The sequence below is a fragment of the Papaver somniferum genome, chromosome 4, assembly GCF_003573695.1.
Source record: "Papaver somniferum cultivar HN1 chromosome 4, ASM357369v1, whole genome shotgun sequence".
Taxonomy (NCBI): Eukaryota; Viridiplantae; Streptophyta; class Magnoliopsida; order Ranunculales; family Papaveraceae; genus Papaver; species Papaver somniferum.
This window is the reverse complement of record NC_039361.1, coordinates 6767004-6774706: the sequence shown is the minus strand read 5'-3', so window position 1 is coordinate 6774706 and position 7703 is coordinate 6767004. Positions and strand designations below refer to the sequence as shown.

The 7703-nt window shown below is 36.4% G+C and overlaps 1 long non-coding RNA gene across 1 annotated transcript; it reads left to right on the top strand.

Annotated features, from left to right (window-relative positions):
* The first annotated feature begins 5866 nt into the window (after positions 1-5866).
* On the top strand, positions 5867-6572 carry LOC113274521. Its single transcript, XR_003323041.1, has 3 exons — positions 5867-5944; positions 6242-6271; positions 6482-6572. It is a non-coding gene; the product is annotated as an uncharacterized LOC113274521 (long non-coding RNA).
* The last annotated feature ends 1131 nt before the right edge of the window (positions 6573-7703 follow it).

Sequence of the window (7703 nt, the reverse complement as noted above, 5' to 3'; positions counted from 1 at the left end):
AAAAAAAAAAAGAAACCCAGAATCAAAATAAATAGAGAAAAGAACAAACCCTAAATCAAAAATAATTAAAAATAAGATAACCAAAAAATAAAAACCAAATCAAAATAAATAGAGAAAAGGAACAAATTCTAACTGACATCTCGTTTATATCTTGCAAATCCACATCTTTGTGCTTAAACCTGTAAGACACCTATATCATGCACCTGCTATAAGAGAATAGAGAAGAAAGATCGAGAACACGGAGCATGATAAAGAGGATTTTTCTTCCTGTTTCTCTTTGTTTTATAAGAAAAAATGCATTCTATTTTTTCTCTCGTTTTATGTTTCCAGAACGACTGTTTTTTATTTTTGGTTTTTTCACTAAAAACCGGTGTTCACTGTTACTTTTCTATAATTCGAGGAACTGTGGAATAGAGCAATTTGAGGGACGGCCAGCGCTACGTGGGCCCTTATATGAGTAAGGATTTTAAGGGTATTAATAATGTGGCGATACCCCTTTTATATTATCTCTCTACTACGTCCAATTGCATAAATCATGAGGGTAGGTCCTATGCTTTGGTACGTAGGGGGCCAATTGCATAAATTATTGGTCCGATGACATGGTAGATAGAAACCCAACTGAACAAGATCGTAGGTCCATGTGGAGCTGAAATTGGCCACATGGACGAAGAAATTTCAGTCCAAGGAAGGAAGGTTAGTTTCAATTTATTGTTGTCTTTGGAGTTTTCCTAACTATTTCTTGTCGCTTATGCATGGAGGTGTAAAATGGAATGTGCCGGCACGAAAACAGTCCAGCCATCACGGAAAGCTAAATGCCAGCATAGCCCAGCACAATACATGACTTAGTCCAGCACATCACGTTAGTTTCGTGGTCAGTGCTGGGCTAACCTTATCGGCACAATGGCCCAACACAACACGCGGCATGCATGTGTCACAACACAATACGACAAAATATGCATAAAGCCCTAATAAGATATATGAGATTTTGGGTATATTTCACAAAAAAGTCTTTATTCTAGCCAATTTTTGATAATTGATCATCGTTATATTGACTTATTTTTAAAAAAACTCATAGAATACCTAAATATTTGGAAAATATTTATTTTGAAAAACAAAAATTAAATGTACCAGACCCAACACAACAAGGCACAACACATTTATTTTTCCGGCACAACACGTCATAACACATCATCTAGCACAGCATAACACGACATGCTTTAATCTCCAACACATCAGAACACGACACACAACACGCTAAGCTCATGGCTTCATGTGCTAGGCTATGCTGGGCCGACACGTTTTACAGCTTTACTTATACACATGCCTGCTAGTGTGGGATTCAAGTTGACTAGACTTGTGCGGAATTTTTCGTGGGATTCAAATGAGACGAAAAGGAAAATGTGCTTGGGCGAAAATTTGTAGACCTAAGTACATGGGTAGTTCGGATGTTAAGAATTTAAGATGTACTAGCAAAGCACTAAAGGCTAAGCGGATATGGCAATATTATAGGGAGAAAAATTCATTCTGGCTGAGAATAATTCAACAAAGTTAAGGAATAATGTGGAGGTCGATAGGCCGTTAGATGAGGCAAAGCCTTTAGGGAGAAGTATGTGGAAGGGTATTTTGAATGCATCTTCTTTCTGCCGAGTATGAGGAAGTTCAACTAAATAATGGTAGGTCAACCAGAATTTGGTTAAGAAAAATGGACTTCAGATGGTCCTATTAAGAATAAGTATTCAGCAATTTATAAGGTGCGCAACAATAAAATGCTTTTGTGGCAGATATGATAGTGGGTGGAAGATTGTTCTATCCAACTGGAAGGGGAATGTATCAAATTGATCAACTATAATGGGACATGTTGTGTAATGAACTTGATCGTGTATGTAGTCTAAATGAAAATGAAGATACAATAAACATTATGGAGGCTACACAGTTAAGATGTGCTATGATCTATGAGGGAAGGAGGACGCAGTTTGTGACTTTGAGAAACTCTTGTGGAAGAAGAACATACCTCCAAAGGTGAGTTTTATGTCATGGGACAATATTCATCATTGTCTACCTACTTTGAGTATTCTTAAACATAGACGGCTGGATGTACAAAGATATTTATGTACAAAGGTCGAGTCTTCTCCCTAATACAGGTTTGGTTTGGGTTTTACCGGGTTCCTATGTTGTAAAAGGCATTGGGCGAGGCGAGGCGAGGCGCCAAACCCAGCGCCTAGGGCGCCTAGAGCGCCCAAGATTTAGAAAAAGCAGAAGTAGGATTTATTTTTGCGCCTTGGGCGCTTTTTTTCTTAGGCGCCCCTTGGGCACCTCGCGCGCCTAGGCGAGCTCCCGGAGCACCTTTTACAACATAGCCGGGTTCCAGGAAAACTTTGGCAGAAAGTTGGCATCATAGTCACTTCTCGCAATCAAGCAATTACATCTGGGGTTTAATACCAGCGGCTATTGTGCACCCTTTTTGGAAAGAAAGAAACCATAGAAGATTCGAGGAACAATACCTCTACAAAAGATATAATTTTGGATGCAAAGACAAAAATTCTGGCTAGAACTATATCTTTATGTAATTGGCTTGCTGTTTTTCCTTTTCGTAACTTTTAATCTACCAATGGCAAAACACTCTGTATATCCTTTTCTATCTTAATAAATATTCACTTTTCATCAGGAAAAAAAGTTTGTTTTGTAAGGAGGACGAGGAAACATCTGATCACCTGCTTCTCCGTTTTTCCTATTTTATTGAAATATGGAACCATATTATAAAGGCTTTTAAATTGTCTTGGCTTATTCCTAGTATTATGAGGTGTCATTTTAAGGCTTGGACATCAAACAATTTGAATTCATGGAAGTGGATATACGCCATTATGTGGCATTTGTGGAAGGAAAGGGGTAGAAGAGTGTTTGAAGGTAGATTTATGGATGTAGATGATATGTCACAAGCGGAAGCAAATAGAAAAGTAACATAACAAGGAGAATCCACTCCCAAAACGTAGCACTCACTCCAATCTAGGAGCTATGATAATCTCTAATCCAAGAGTTAAGACGATAAACAATGGTATAAACCAAACAATTTAAGAGTTTTCATTAATCAGATAAAAGTGAGCTAAACCAAGCTACTTTACAATGACGAGAACAATGAATACTTATAGTTTAACTTAACCCTAACAAACCGTTGACGAAACAGAACTTCACATACGTGTGAAGTTTATCCTAACCATCTAACAGAATTATAGCAAATCCTAACAATTGATACCAAATCCTAACAATTGATACGACTAAACAGATAATAAGTACGGGGACTAATTAGATAATAAATACGGGTCCGAGACTCATGATAGACATCCTATATACGTCCCGTATCAGGCTCCCCACTGCGACAAAACTCGCTTGGAGTTTACATTGATAATGGCGAGTTTGAGAAAGAACTTTAGAGCATCCACTAATAACACAACTCGGTCTTGAATTATGCATCGGAATTACTAACCATTCAAGGTACTGTTGAAAAATACAAACCAACAAGATACTCGATCCCGCTTCATGCTAATACTACGGCAAAGAAGCTCCCATGAAAATTTCCACACCATGTCCTTCGGAGTCCATAAGAGTGGGATGCACTATCACAAAACATGTTATACGGATCTTGAAAACTGCTTTTAGGAACTACCATAGCAACTGTATCCATTTGGGAAGGATTAATTTTAAGCATCTCACTATCTTCAATGTCTTGATTAACTGCCAGGACAATACTATTATTATTATCGTGTTCCACTTCACCAAGATTTCCTTGAAACTTAGCCTCAACCGTTGTATGTAAGGTACTCTTAGGAGACATTTCTTTCCATTCTCCCAACGGTCGTTCACCTGGCATTAGCATGACCCTGGTCTTCCCCCAAATAAACTCATACACATTTTCAGGACCATTATGAACATCATGAATATCAAACAACCGAGGCCTACCTACTTCGCAAAATATTTTGTCAGAGTAGCACTTACCAATTGACACTAGAATTTCGCAAACACCCATACAATTAATTGCACCTCCATTGTTGAACCATTTAATTTGGTCCGGTACAGGATACCAATCCATTTCCAAACCCAAAGATTTAATCATTTTCAATGAAACCAAATTCTGTTCGCAACCACTATCAATCATAAAACGACCAACATTCCCACCAACTATATATCGACCGCGAAAGATCCGAAATTAACCTGGTTCCATAGTTACATATACTGCATAATATGAAGTTAAGGAACTCAAATTGGCAGCGGCTTAGATGACCATAATTAGGTTTGCGTCTTATTAACGGGTAGTATAAGAAGAAAACCCAACAAGAGTTTCTTGTATAACTTTAATGGAACAGGAATCCTTTACAATTTTACTTACAGGAAACGAACCTTTTGTATAGCTCTTAGCCGGGAAGATTTCTTTCTCACACTAGCTAACAAAGTTAGGGTTTCACGAATGTGAAATACAGCAGCAAATGAAATATGGGATACTCACCAAATGTCCGAAACTTTTGTTGATGTCACACAACAGAAATCTTTAGTGCCTCTCTCTTCTCCTCTTTCACCCACAAACGCGCAACTAAAACCTTGATTTTTCAAACCCCAAATCAACAAACAAAGCGAGTTAGAGATCTAACCAAACTTAAGTATGCACCGTGATGATGAACAAGATTCCAAATCTTCTTTCAACTGATTTTTTTTTTGATTTTTTTTTTGTTTATAAAAACCTAGAGATCAAAGAAATTCTCGAATGATTCTTTTAGGCGGCCTCACAGACAAACAACGCAGGAAAAACATGCTTTGATTACCACCTGATATGGCACAAGCGGAAGCAAATAGAAAAATAACAGAACAAGGAGAATTCACACCCAAAATGTAACACTCACTCCAATCCAGGAGCTACGATAATCTCTAATCCAAGAGTTAAGACGATAAACAATGGTATAAACCAAACAACTTAAGAGTTTTCATTAATCACATAAAAGTGAGCTAAACCAAGCTACTTTACAATGACGAGAACAATGAATACTTATAGTTTAACTTAACCCTAACAAACCCTTGACCAAACAGAACTTCACATACGTGTGAAGTTTATCCTAACCATCTAACAGAATTATAACAAATCCTAACAATTGATACGACTACACACATAATAAGGACCGGGTCCGAGACTCATGATAGACATCCTATATACGTCCCGTATCAGCAGATAAACCCAAACTATTGATTAAGGAGACTATTACGTTATGGTTTATTGTAAATCAAGTTCTCTTCCACTGGGATACAGTGCTATATAGTGCTACCTATTTAATATTTTGTGGTACTTTTTTCTAGGATATATTTAAGATTTATTATCAAGATACTCACGTTATCTAACTCCTTTAAAATCCTAAGCTCCTTAGGTTTCACGTTGAACGGTGACAGTCACCCTCTAACACAATTGCTCCGTTTCACTTTTTCCTCAGAGGAGAGAAAAAAGAGGAATTCTCACACACCCACAAAACATAAAACCAAAAAAACACATAACAAACCCTACGAGCCGATTCTTCTTTTTCGCTCACAAAACATTAAAAAAAAAAAAAAAAAAAAAAAAAAAAAAAAGAAAACCTAAGATATGCTTTGTTCATGAAAACGAAGACAAAAAAAAAACTTAGAACAAACCTAGGTTTTCTTCCCTACAAATGGCGCTCTAATCACTGAGTTTGACATCATCGCTGGATAACTAATGTTCCAGTAAACCTAGAGGACAACTTAGAGTTTTTTGGTTATTTCAATGTTTTTGTGGTTTAGTTGTTTGTTATGATTTTGATTTTTTTTTATGCTAAATCAGAAAGATGTGCAGATTTTTAGTGTAGGGTTGTCGAGTTGATGCTTTTTTCTTGGTAGGATACAAGAATGGTATGAAACAGAACTGGATGAAGAACCTCTACCATTGTTAAAGGTAGCTCCGCCTCTCTTTTCTCTTGATTCTGTTTTTTTAGCTTTTTTTTACCATATCGTTTCGACATTACTCTGAAGGTTCAGAGAATACAGAAGCTCTGTATAATGCTGTAAGGTAAGTTAGGGTTTTTTTCATGTTCCTCGACTACTAAAAACCGGCTGCCATAGTTTCCACCATCCATTGATATACCTCTCCCTGTTTTACTCTAATTTTTTGTTTCTCTCTATTTATTATTCGAGTTAATACTTCATTAAGATTATTTATTTCATTATTGATTTGTTTTGCTTTAATTTGCAGGGACGATTTCACTGAAAAAGGTACCTTCAGGTATAAAACCCTAACCCTATTTTCCATTTCTCTAATTTCTTTGGTCCTTGGTTTTATTTTGGATTTCAGGTATGATCTTTGCTCTTGATAAACAACGGAATGTTGTCTGTTGGGCGGGATTGAGAAGTATTACAAGCTGCATGTAACTATGAACATTGTTTCCTATACATCACAGAGATTATTCGATATTGATAGGTGTCACTTTTGTAGGGTTTAGTGTTCGATTTAAGAGAAAAGTTGCTTATAAGAACGAATGGAGGACTAAGGTTGAGCTGGAATAAATAAAAAGTAGCAGTGGCCTCTCGATCAGTTAATGGTATAACTTTATTTTCTAGCGTACTTTTTGATTGATTTAGTAGGTTAGTGTATTTCAAAACAGATACAATAGGTTTGATATGATTATTATGTTTATTTGGTGAGCTATATGATTATCATTCTAATAAATTTGATATCATGCACGTTGTACTTATGCAGAGTAAAGAAAGTGTTGTGTCATTGGTGCCTTAAAAGAAATCCTTTCACTGAAAAGGAGGTTTGCATTGTTTGTAATGCAAAGTATTGCAGTGGCTGTGTACTTAAAGTCATAAATTTCTATTGGTTGCACCCTTTCACTGCCATGGAGCTGATAGCCTTACCTGACCCGGTAAGGTAACTAGCACTGTTATTTTACCATCATCTTTTAATCTAAACGTGGTTAAATATATGCTGGACTTTTGTGCACATTCTAAAATAGTTGGATCCTTATATTTTTATGGAAGCATTTAGAGTATGGAAAAAACACCCAAATGACGAGAAGATGACGACATTTTGAGTCATTTAGACCGCGTCCTGTACTCGAGAAGATGACGAGATTTTGAAAAAACATGACCACAAATTAGGTAATCTTTTAGCTCTCCAACTTGCTGAAATCGATAATGAGCTGTTGGAAGAAAGGTACCTGATTGTAGCAATGGAATCTGAACGGGTATATTTTAGCTATTCTACGGAAGAAGAATCTACAACATTGTGAATTACTGAGAAATGGAAAACTAAAAATATATATTTGAACCCTCATAGAGAGACCAACAAAGTAAGTATCCTGTCTACGGAAGACAATATTGCAGGTTTAATTGTTGTCTCAAACTCTCAGCAGATCAGATAGTCACTAATAATTTCATCGTTCATGCGTAAACTAATAAAAGAACTTTGGTTGCACATCGAGAGAGTATTATCATGAAAAGAAAGGAACTGTTGCAAACATAACCATTAAAGTCAGTGTAGAATAAGCAAGTATCTTTCAGAAGAAAAGCTTATTTCAGGGTGAGAAGCTAAAAAAAATAAATCTACCTATCTTTATCTGATAGATGGGCTTAGCATACTCTAATCTTGGATGTGCAAATTCTGTGTAATTCATTGTTTTGAAATTACTTCTTCATTTGAAAATTGTGGTTAT